Here is an 11,676-nt window from a genome sequence, read left to right as displayed (position 1 = left end):
GTTATGTAATGGCTCTCATATCTGAAATGATATTTGTTGAATTTGAAGGAGGCAGCTTTCTGTAAGAGGAGTCCTTGGGCCGGGCTGGTTGAGGATTATGTTAAATGAAGTTCATGGTTTATGGTGCCCAAGATCACTAAGGGAATTTAAATTCAACCTGAAGTCACACTTGTAGGATCCTCCTGCAAGGTTGCTGTCACCTTGAGGGGTGTAGCTGTTTGAGGTCTCCACCTATGTGAGGAGGGTCTTCTTACAATTTCCCCTCCTGGCATCTCCCTGGGCTTTGATTTTTCTCTCCCCTCCATGAGGCCATCAAAGCAGAGAAATGCCTCCAGGGAAAAAGCATAATTCATGTTCATTTTATACCAGGTTTCTGATTTCATTTCAGTAGTGTGTTCGTAATTCTTTACTGTCATTTCGGGTCATTATTCATTTAAGAAACTGTGAAACTATTCGGATTTGAGAGTTGTCTTTAAAACACAAGAGTTTACTTGAAATAACCTAGCTTGCCATTCATGGAAAAAAGGAGTCTCAATTGGCATTTTAAATGGTTGTTGTCCAGTTATTACTCCACTCTTGGATGTATTAGGAATGATGATTGCCTTTAAGTGGATAGATTTCTAGACAACAAAAGCCCACATCAGGGTTTAAGGGAGAGGACGACACATCACCCAGAACCTGATCTTTGGGCTGAATGGAGGGAGCAGGTGGACTTTGGGTTTGACTCCCTTGGGTATATTGTGAGTGTGTTCCTTGTATGTAAAGAAGGGTACACATTGGATGCTTTGTTAGTCAATGGGATGGATTGCATCAGAGACTAATTGTGTGCACTGTTATCCCTTTTTGCCCTCTTAGAATCCTTAGGTTTTAGGTAGGTGCATGGCAGGCTGAAATTCACGTTGTATTGGAAAGCTTTTCTTGAAGCTCGATTGGTTAAAGGACTGTACCCTGTCCCATATGGAGAAGTCACAGATTATGTGGTAATTCTGGAAAACTTCTTTAAGAGAAACCTGGGACTCTGTCTCTGCCCAGTCTCCCTGATTCCTCCTTCCTGTTGCATGGACCACTGATGTGGTCCCTGGAGCTCCACCTTGGATGACAGGGACAAGACACTCTCCAGGAAAGGTGGAGCAGGGAGCTGGATGAAGTCAGGGCAGGTGGCCCTGGACCCACCACACCCTGGAGTTGTACTACCAACCGCACAATCTCAGTTTGCTATTAAGCAGCTGTTTGGGGGGAGAATTTTTTATCTCTATGAGCCTCAGTTCCCTTACTGTATAGTAGTAGCCACCTTAATGCACTCTTGTGGAGACTGAATGAGCAAGCAAGTGCAACAAGACTGAGTCAATGTCTGGTAAGCATCAGTCCTCAGTGAGGGTTGATTTCCTCCCTTCTCTGTTCTTTTTGCATCACATCCTAAAATTTAAAATGTTTTAAAGTCATGAAAGTTAAATTTAAGTTTTAGGCAATGTGGCAACTGGCTGTTGAAAAAAGATATCATTAGAAGATTCAGTAAGTTCAAAATATCCGTAGTTACACCTGAGCTTCTGAGGTGCCCCCACTGCCAAAGTTACTGCTGCCCCCACCACCATTTCTCCTGCCATCGCCAACAAAATTGCAGTGTAGGCCAGACATGGCGTTGAAAGACAGATTCCCCTGTCACATCGTGGCCCCCAGTATGGAACTGGGTGCATAGGGAATGGACATATGGGGGTGGTGTCGCAGGATGAAATCTTCTGAGACAGGGGCATGAAGATCCCCAAGTCCCACTCCAAGTGATTGCAGTGGCAACCCTCAATCTATTGACCCTGAGACAAGTCCCTCTCCTAGACGTGGCCAGAGGTAGCCCGACCCCTGGAGCCACACCACAGGGGTCTCTGCCTCTCCCAGGGCACCCAGGAGATGACAGAATGCCTCCCTTACTGCCAGTGTCCCTCCACCCATCACCACCAATACTGTAATCCTCTCTTGGGAGGCTGGGCATGGCCAGCCAGGACCCAGATGTGCCAGCTGGTACCTCCCGTGTCACACACACAACATGATTGGCAGCTTCCTCCCAAGACAGGGCCGACAACACCTGCCAGAATACTTTCAGGACTTAAGGCTCTTTCTTCTGTAATTGACCCACTGACAGAGACTTGGCCCAAGAGGCTAGGATGGCTTCCGTCCTTTGGATTAAGTAGGCAAGCCATAGAGTGCTCCTCTCCCTTTGCCCCACTCCTGTGCACTCAGAGAAAGGGCCAGGAGAGGGCCTACCTCGGCCCTTATTGTCGGATATCTCCCAAGGGTAGTGCCCTAGGCAGCAGGAAAATGGGCTTTCCTGACTCCAGAGTTGAGGGTGGGACCTACTGATGGAAGCGCGTGCCCGGTGCGTTCCCTGTTCATTCCCCAGGTTTCCTGTCTGTGTGGCCACATGTCTTTGGCAAGCCTTTCTCGGCCTTCTAACTTCATAAAGTCTTTTTTCCTCCTTGGGTTGATAGGTTCATCCCTGAGGTGAGGCCGCGTGTTTGGAGGGAAAGATCAGGCGCAGAATGAACCAGCTGACAGAGGGATAGCCTTGGTGTCCTCCCCAGTCCGTTGTTGGCAAACAGTTGGAAAACCACTTTCAGGAATGCAAGCAGTGACCAGAGAAGAAGGGTAGACAGGGATGTGAGACACAACTGAAGGGAATGTGAACCTGAGGGCACCTGCACTTGCACCTGCCCACAGCCTTAGTGCACACCCACACTCTCAGAGCCCCACTGACCCATCACTTGGCAACCAGGATGGTCATTGTGAGGCCAGACACAGGGTTGATGCACATGTGCAGCTAGAGTGACGGGTTTAAACCAAGGCCATTGGGCTCCAGAGGAATGAGAGTCGGTAAGACTGATGGGAAAGTTCGAGGAGGCGGGGAGGCTGCAGGTGTGCCCAGCATCCTCTTCGTAGTTCCCTGAGTTCCCTGATCACTGGGTGGCAGCTGTCCCTGCCACCCACGTTGCCGCATCCCCCACTGCCATTTCTCCCACCACCACAAACCAAATCCCAGTGTAGGCCAGACAAGGCAGTGAAAGCGGTTTTCCTGTCACATCTGTGACCTCACATCTGGACCTGGGAGCCAGGGGAATTCATCAGTTGGGGGTGGTGGGGCAGAACGAAATCCGCTGAGGCAAGGGCAATGAATATCTCTAAATCCTGCTCCAAGTGACACCAATGTTGCTGCCTCTGGCCACGTCTGGGGTTGTGACCTGTCTCAGGGTCAAGAGATTGACGGCTGCCACCACTGTCACTTGTAGCGGGACTCAGTGATGTTCATGGCCCCTGCCTCAACAAATTTCATTCTGCCCCACCACCCCCATCTGATCCATGCCGCACGCACCCAGGTCTGAATTGGAGACTACGGATTTGACTGGGGAATGTGCCTTTCACCGCTGTGTCTGGCCATCCCTGAGATTTTGTTGACAGTAGCAGGAGAAATGGCAGTGGGGTTGGTAGCGAATTTGGCACCGGGGGGCAGCTGCAACTCAGACGCCTGGGATTCAGGGACAGGAGGAGAGTATGGTGGGTGCACTTGCACCCTCCCCACCTCCCCAACCTCTCCCATTCGTCCTACTGACAGTCACCGCCCTGGGAGCACTGATCACTTGAGTTAAATCCATCACTCCAACGGTGTATGCATGGTGACGGGGGCCTCTGGGCTCACAATGACCCTCACAGTTGCTAAGCGATAGGTCTGGGGTCTCAGAGGGTGTGGCGGTGCCTTAGGGCTATTGCCACGTGCCGCTGCAGGCAAACGTGGGTTCACATATCCTTCAGCTGTGCCTCACATCCCCTTCTTCCCTTCTGCTCAGATCACTGCCTACCTTCTTGAAAGTAGATTTCTGGCATTGTTTGCCAACAATGGACTGGAGAGGACATCAAGGCTATCCCTCTGCCACCTGGCTCAATCCAAGCCTCTCTGATTGCTCAGAAAAACACAGCCTCACATCACGAAAGTCTTTGTCAAGTCAGAAGGCCAAGAAAGGTGTGGCAAAGAGTAGTCAGGCCACCTAGAAAACAAACAGGGAACCCACCAGGCAAGCTACTCCACCAGCAGGTCCCACCCTCAACTCTGGAGTCAGGAAAGCCCACTTTCCACCTGTCTAGCACACTACCCTTGGGAGATATACGACAATAAAGGCCTAGATAGGCCTTCTCCTGGCCCACTCCCTGAGTGCACAGATGTGAGACATAGGGAGACGAGCACCCTATGGCTTCCCTAATTTATCCAAAGCAGGCCAGCCATCACAGCCTCTTGAAACAAGACTCTGTCAGTGGGACAAATACAGAGGAAAGAGCCCAGAGTCCTGAAAGTTTTCTGGGAGGTGTCATCGGCCCTGTCTTGGGAGGAAGCCACCAGTCATGTGGTGTGCCCAACGTGGGAGGTAGCACTGCCACATCGGGTCCTTGCCGGCCATGCTCAGCCTCCTGAGGGAGGATGATGGTCTTAGTGGTGGCGGGGGAAGGGACGCCACTGAACTTGGGTTCACAAATCCTTCATCTGTGTCTCACATCCCAGTCTACCCTTCTGCTCAGATTGCTGCTTGTGTTCCTGGAAGTGGATTTCTGGCATTGTATGCCAAGAACAGACTGGGGAGGGCACCAAGGCTATCCCTCTGCCAGCTGGTTCATTCCGGGCCTGATTTATTGCTCAAAACCCACAGCCTAACCTCAAGAATGAACCTTTTGACTCCAGGAGGAGGAAAGACTTTGTCAAGTTAGAAAGTCAAGAAAAACTTTCCAAAGGAGTGTGGCCACAGAACGCAGGCCACTTAGGGAACAAATGGGGAGCCCACCAGGCAGGCTCTTCCATCGGCAGGTTCCACCCTCAACTCTGGAGTCAGGAGAGCCATGCTTTCCTGCGGCCCAGGGCACTGCCCTTGTGAAATATCTGACAATAAGGGCCAAGATAGGCTGTGTCCTGGCCCTCTCGCTGACTGCACATGTGGGAGGCAGAGGAATAGGGGCACCTTATGGCTTGGCTTGCTTACTGCATTTAAAGCAGGCCAGACATCCCAGCCACCTTGGCCAAGACTCTTTCAGTGGTTCAACTATGGTGGAAAGAGGAAAGAGCACTGGGTCCTGAAAGTTTTCTGGGAGGTGTCATCAGCGCTGTCAGGGGAGGAATGCGCTGGTCATCTGGTATGCTGTACATGGGAGGTAGCATCTGCCATTTCCGGGTCCTTGCCAGTGATGCCCAGCCTCCTGAGGGTGGATGATGGTCTTAGCCATGGTGGGTGGAGGCAGGCCGGCTGTGAGGGGGACATTCCATAGTTTTCTGTGTTGCCTTGGGAGAGGCAGGGACTCCTGCACTGTGACACCCATGAGTGGGCTGCTGCTGGCCACATCTGGAGGATGGATCCATCTCAGGGTCAAGAGATTGATGGTTGCCACGAATGTCATTTAGTGCAGGACTCAGGGATCTTCATCACCCCTGCCGTGGCGGATTTCATCCTGCCCCACCACCCCCATATCATCCACACCACAAGCACCCATGTCCAGATTGGAGGCCATGGATATGACTGAGGAAACCTCCTTTCACTGACTTCTCTGAAATACACTGTGATTTTGTTGGCAGTGGTGGGAGAAAAGGCAGTGGGGCAGCAGCAACATTGGCATCTGTGGCAACTGAGACCCAGAGATCTGGGATCTCGGGGATTTGAGGAGAGAACAGTGGGTGCACCCGCACCCTCCCCACCTCCCTGAACTCTGCAATTGGTCAGATTGACTCTCACCCCTCTGGGAGCCCTGTGGCCCTGTTTAAAACCCATCGCTCCAAGTGCTTGCACAGCAACCAGGGCTTCTGGCCTCACAATGACCATCTTGGTTGGTAAGTGATGGGTCTGCAGTGTTCTGAGGGTGTGGTGGTAGCTTCTGGTGGTGGCTAGGTGCAGGTGCAGGTGAACTCCTCTTCACATTTCCTTCAGCTGTGTCTCAAATCCCCTTTTACCCTTCTGTTCAGGTCACTGCTTGCATTCCTAGAGGCAGTTATCTGGCCCTGTTTGCTGACAAAGGATTGGGGAGGACACCAAAGCTATCCCTCTGCCAGCTGGTTCAGTCCAGGCCTCATATACTACTCAAAAAAACACGGCCTCACCTCAGGAATGAACCTTTTGACTCCAGGAGGAGGAAAGACTTTGTCAAGTCAGAAGGCCGGGAAAGGCTTGCCAAAGGAGTGTGGCCACTGCAGGCAGGCCACTAGGGAATGAATGGTGAACCCACTGGGCATTCTCATCCATCAGCAAGTCCCACCCCCAACCCTGGAGTCAGGAAAGCCACCCTATCCTACTGCCTAGGGTGCTACTCTTGGGAGAAATCCAAAAGTAAGGACCAGGAGAGGCCCTCTCCTGGCCCTCTCCCTGAGTGCACAGATATGGGCAGAGGGAGAGGAGCAACCTATGGCGTGCCTACTTTATCCAAAGGAGGCAAGCCATCCCAGACACTTGGGCCAAGACTCTCTCGGTGGAAAACCTATGGAGGAAAGAGCCTTGAGTCCTGAAAATTTTCAGGGAGGTGTCGTCGGCCCTGTCCTGGGAGAAAGCCACTGGTCATGTGATGTGCCCAACATGGGAGCTAGCGCCCCACATCAGGATCATTGCCAGCCACGCCCAGCCTCCCAACGGCGGATGATGACCTTGGCAGTGGTGGGTAGAGGGACGCCAGCAGTGAGGGGAGTATTCCATAGTTTCCTGGGTTGCCCTGGGAGAGGCAGGGACCCCTGTGGTGTGGTGCCAGGGAATGGCTGCCTCAGTTCACACGTTAGGGAGGGACCTGTCTCAGGGTCAAGAGATTGACAGTTGCCACAAACGTCACTTGGAGCGGTACTTGGGGATCTTCATTGCCTCTGCCTCAGCGGATTTCATCCTGCTCTACCACCCGTCTGATCCGTCCCCCACACCCAGGTCTGGATCTGAGGCCACGGATGTGACCTGGGAAGCTCCCTTTCACTGCCATGTCTGGCCAACACTGCCGTTTTCTTGGCAGTGGCTGGAGCATCCGTGTTGGGGGTGGGGGCAAAAATGGAGGCAAGGGCAGCTGCAAGCCAGAGATCTGGAATCTTGAGGACCTGAGGAGAGGATGGTGGGTGCAACTGAGGCTCCCCACTTCCTCGATCTCTCCCATCGGTCCTACTGACTCTCACTGCTCTGGGAGCCCTGCTCCCTTGATTTAAACCCGTTACTCCAATGGTGAATATGAGGCAATGGGAGCCTCTGGCCTCACAATGACCATCACAGTTGCTAAGCGATGGGTCTGCAGGGCTCTGGGGGGCGGGGCACACTAACGCAGTGGCCAGGTACAGGTGCAGGCATCCTGGGTTTCATATTTCCTTCAGCTGTGTCTCACATCCCACTCTACCCTTCTGCTCCAATTGCTGTGTGTGTTCCCGGAAGTGGTTTTCTGGCCCTGTGTGCCAATAAAGGACTGGGGAGGGCACCAAGGCCATCCCTCTGCCAGCTGGTCCATTCTCAGCCTGATTTACTGCTCAAAATCACAGCCTTACCTCAGGAATGAACCTTTTGACTCCAGAAATAGGAAAGACATTGTCAAGTCAGAAGGCTGAGAAAAGCTTACCTAAGGAGTGTGGCCACAGCAGGCAGGCCACCTACGCAATGAAAAGGGAACCCACTGGGCATGCTCTTTCATCAGCAGGTCTCACCCTCAACTATGGAGTCTGCCTAGCGCACTACACTTGGGAGAAATCCAAGATTAAGTGCCAAGTTATGCCATCTCCTGGCCCTCTCCCTGAGTGCACAGAGGCAGGACAGAAGGAGAGGAGCAGCCTATGGCTTGCCTACTTTATCCAAAGGAGGCTAGCCCTCCCAGACACTTGGGCCCAGACTCCAGACTCTGTCAGTGGGGCAAGGAAGAAGGAAAGAGCCGTGGGTCCTGAAAGTTTTCTGGGAGATGTCATCAGCCCTTTCGGGGGAGGTAGGTGCCATTAATCTGGTGTGCCCACCATGGGAGGTAGCGCTCGCCACTTTCTGGTCCTTGCTGGCCATGCCCAGCCTCCCGAGGAGGATGAAGATCTTCGTGGTGGTGGGTTTAGGTGTGTGTGCAGTTAGGGGGGCGTTTCACAGTTTCCTGGGTTGCCCTAGGAGAGACAGCGACCCCTGTGGGGTGGCACAAGGAAATGTGCTGCCTCTGGCTATTTCTGGGGTAGGGAACTATCTCAGGATCAAGAGATTGGCGATTGCCACTACCGTCGCTTGGATTGGGACTCAGGGATCTTCATGGCCCCTGCCTCAGCAGATTTCATCCTGCCTCCCTACCACATTCTGATAAATTCGCCATGCACCCAGCTCCAGATATGAGGCCATGGAAGTGACTGGGACTCTGCCTTTCACCACCATGTCCAGCGTACACTGCTATTTTGTTGGCAGTGGCAGGAGAAATGGTGCTGGGGGCTGCGAAACATTGGCAGTGGTGCATCTGCGACCCAGAGATCTCAGATATCGCAGACCTGAGTGAAGGAAGGCAGGTGCACACACACCCTCCCCACCTCCCCGACGTCTCACAATGGTCCTCCTGGCTCACCTCTCTGAAGCCTGGAGTCCTTGGTTTAAACCCATCACTCCCAATGCACATGCATGGCAACCGGGCCCACTGGCCTCCCAATGAAAGCCCAGTTGCTAAGTGATGTATCCTCAGGGCTCTAAGGGTGTGGGGGCACCCCCGGCATTGACCAGGTGCAAGTGCAGGCCCACTTGTGTTCACATTTCTTTCAGCTGCATCTCACATCCCCATCTACCTTTCTGCTCAGGTTGCTGCTTGCATTTCTGGAAGTGGTCTTCTGGTCCTGGTTGCCAAAAATGGACTTGGGAGGACAACAGGGCTATCCCTCTGCTAGCCGGTTCATTCTGGCCCTGATTTATTGCTCTAAAAACATGGCCTCTACTTAGAAATGATCCTTTTGTCTCCAGGAGGAGGAAAGACTTTTTCAAGTCAGGCTTTCTTGATAACTGAAGAAAATCAGTAAACTATCAAGAGTCAGGAAAAAACAAAACTCTCAGAGATCACATCAGCTGTGTCCCAGTTTAGTCCTTTTAAGAAACCCTGACACCTCAGCCTCAGCCTCGCCATGGTTCAGCCTTGAGAGTTACTTCAGGACTGTCCCACCAAGATGCTCCGAGGGAGCCACCAACAGCACAGAGGACTAACTGACACCCCTGTCTGGGGCCACGTGTTCTACCTTCGTCCTCATGTCAGAAGCCTGTGCAAGTCAGTTTCCCCACAACAGCCGGGGGGCTTTGGTGGGGAGAAGCCGCTGCAAGCTGCCCCGCGGTGGCCTTGGGCTCCCTGGGGCAACTTCAGGCTGTATCTCGACCTCTGAGGTTCCGACCTCTGAGATTTACCCCCGGATGTAAATTACTCCTGGATGTTCTTGTAAAAGGCATGAGTGTATACTGTCGGAGGCTAGAGGCATCCAAGTATGGTGGTTATCTCTGGGGGATGGGGTTATAGGTCAGTTTTCATTGTTTTACTGTTTCTATGTCTTGTTTGTGCATCCTGAGATTTCAGCATTAAATGTGCATTGCTCTGTAAACAGAGGAACTCCACGCTACGAGAGAAAGAAAGTTGTTCCTATTTCAGATGTTGCTGAGCTGTTCCTTCTGTCCTTTCCCGCAGAGCCCCGGCTGTGAGAGGCAGCATCTCCTCTGCCCAGGCCCCCGCTGTGCCGGGGGGCTCATGCCCGTCCCCTTGCGGACGGGGCCTCAAAGGGACATGTGAAGGAAGCCCTGGGAGCTCCAGGGAAGCCTTTCCTTGTAAGAGGAGACAAGCACAGGGGCCGCCTCCTTTGGCCAGCTGTGTATGCTGGGAACAGAGGCCGTGGTCTTGGGGACACCCAGGGGACAGATCTAACATGCTGAAGCTGGCGGAGCAGAGAAAGGAGAGGACTCGGGACCTCCAAGTCCCCTGAGCCTGACCCCATCTCATGATGCACTTTTCTTACACTTTAAGTCGTTTCTTAAGATGAGATGGGTTTCTAGGACTTGCAGCTCCCAGCTGAGCTGTCCTGAGGAGAAACAGATCCTATGGTCTGACCTCTTCTCCACTTAGTGAGAAGCTGGCTCAGTGGGTCTGGGCCAGCTCAGTGGAAGAGAGGGCGCTCGCTCTTCCAGAGGGATATTCTCTGCTGCTGATCCCCTACCCCTGAGCCTGTCCTCCAACCTGGATGGCATTCCTGCTGTTGCACTCTTGCAACAAAACTTCAGATCTATGAACAGGAAAATACTATCTTTAAAGCTATTTTTATACCAAGATCAGAAAAAGTACATTTCTTAGCCTTCCTTGGAGCTAGGTGACCATGTGATACCAAGTTATAAGCTGAGTTTGCCCAGGGATGCAGGAGGTGGGCATCACCACTCATTCCTTGTTTCCTTCCTCCTGCTTGGAATATAAGCCTGATGGCAGGAACCATGGAGCCACCTGGTGACCAAGAGGCTCAGTGACTTGCAAAATTGGCCCTGGCACCTGTGATCTTGGAGTCAGTGCCAGACAATGCTACCTGTCTTGTCTTGTCTAGGGGACTGTGGTGACACAGCTAGGCCTAGACCTGACCAAGGCAGGTGGTAAAATTTAAAAAGACAGACTGGACAGGTTCGTCTCACAGCCTTGAGCTTGACAAGACCATTATTCTTGCTGAGGTTAAGAAGCATTTCCTGAAGAAGAAAGTGGATTTCTATTTAAATCTTTAATTCTAACTTTAGCCAAACATTAAAAAAAAAAAGTATGCCCTTGTTTAGAACATGACGAATTCTGGAGAAAGGGTGGACACTGGTCTTCTGAGCACTGGAATGCCAGCATTCTTTTGAGATGACAGCACATTTTTCTGTCACTGATACTGTTGTCTTCATCTTCATGCAGAGCCCTCGATGCTGCCCGCTCCCCTCCCCCCACGGAGTGAGGTCCCTGCAGGTCCTGGCTTTTCCTGTGCTGAGTCGTGCTGAGTGGTGGGCTCACCTGAGTGGACACAGCTGCCCTGACCTAGTCTCATCTCTAGAGTGCTGGCCACCCGATGTCCCTGCAAGGAGCCTGCCTGCCCTGGACCAACCTGAAGACCTGCTGTATCCCCAGGTGGCTGTCAGCCGCTGGCCTCAGGGGAGGGGCTGTGCCCACCCAGAAGCCCTTTGTCTTGTTATCTGCCTGCTGGACTCCTTGCCTCACCCGGTGCAGCCTCTGACGGGTAGATGGGGTCAAAATAGGGGCCAACTCCCCAGGGTCTGGCCTCCCTCCTCCATTTACTGGACGCTAAATGATAAAGACAAACTGGTACCTGTCATTTTAGGCAACTTGGAAGGAAAACAAGGGGTGTCAGAGTCACAGAGACTTTGGGGCTGCACAGCCAGAGCTACGGAGGGTGTCATGAGGGGGCGGGGGGAGGGAGAAGAGAGAGGGGCAGGGGACATGGGGTGAGAGAGGGGAGGGCACATGGGGGTACATAGTGGGGAGAGAGGAGAGGACATAAGGGGAGGGGACACGGGGGAACGTGGAGTGGGGAGAGGAGTGGACATGGGAGAGGAGAGCCAGGGACATGGGGAGGGTGAGACAGAGGACACAGATGTGAGGGCAGGGCCATGAGAGGTCGGCCGCGGGGGGCAGGGGAGGAAGGCTGGGCTGAGCCTATGAGATAGACAGGAAGCTAGATATGAACTGGGA

This window comes from Diceros bicornis, chromosome 27 (genome assembly GCF_020826845.1).
Source record: "Diceros bicornis minor isolate mBicDic1 chromosome 27, mDicBic1.mat.cur, whole genome shotgun sequence".
Taxonomy (NCBI): Eukaryota; Metazoa; Chordata; class Mammalia; order Perissodactyla; family Rhinocerotidae; genus Diceros; species Diceros bicornis.
The sequence above is the reverse complement of the archived record's forward strand: the minus strand, read 5'-3'. Positions refer to the sequence as shown.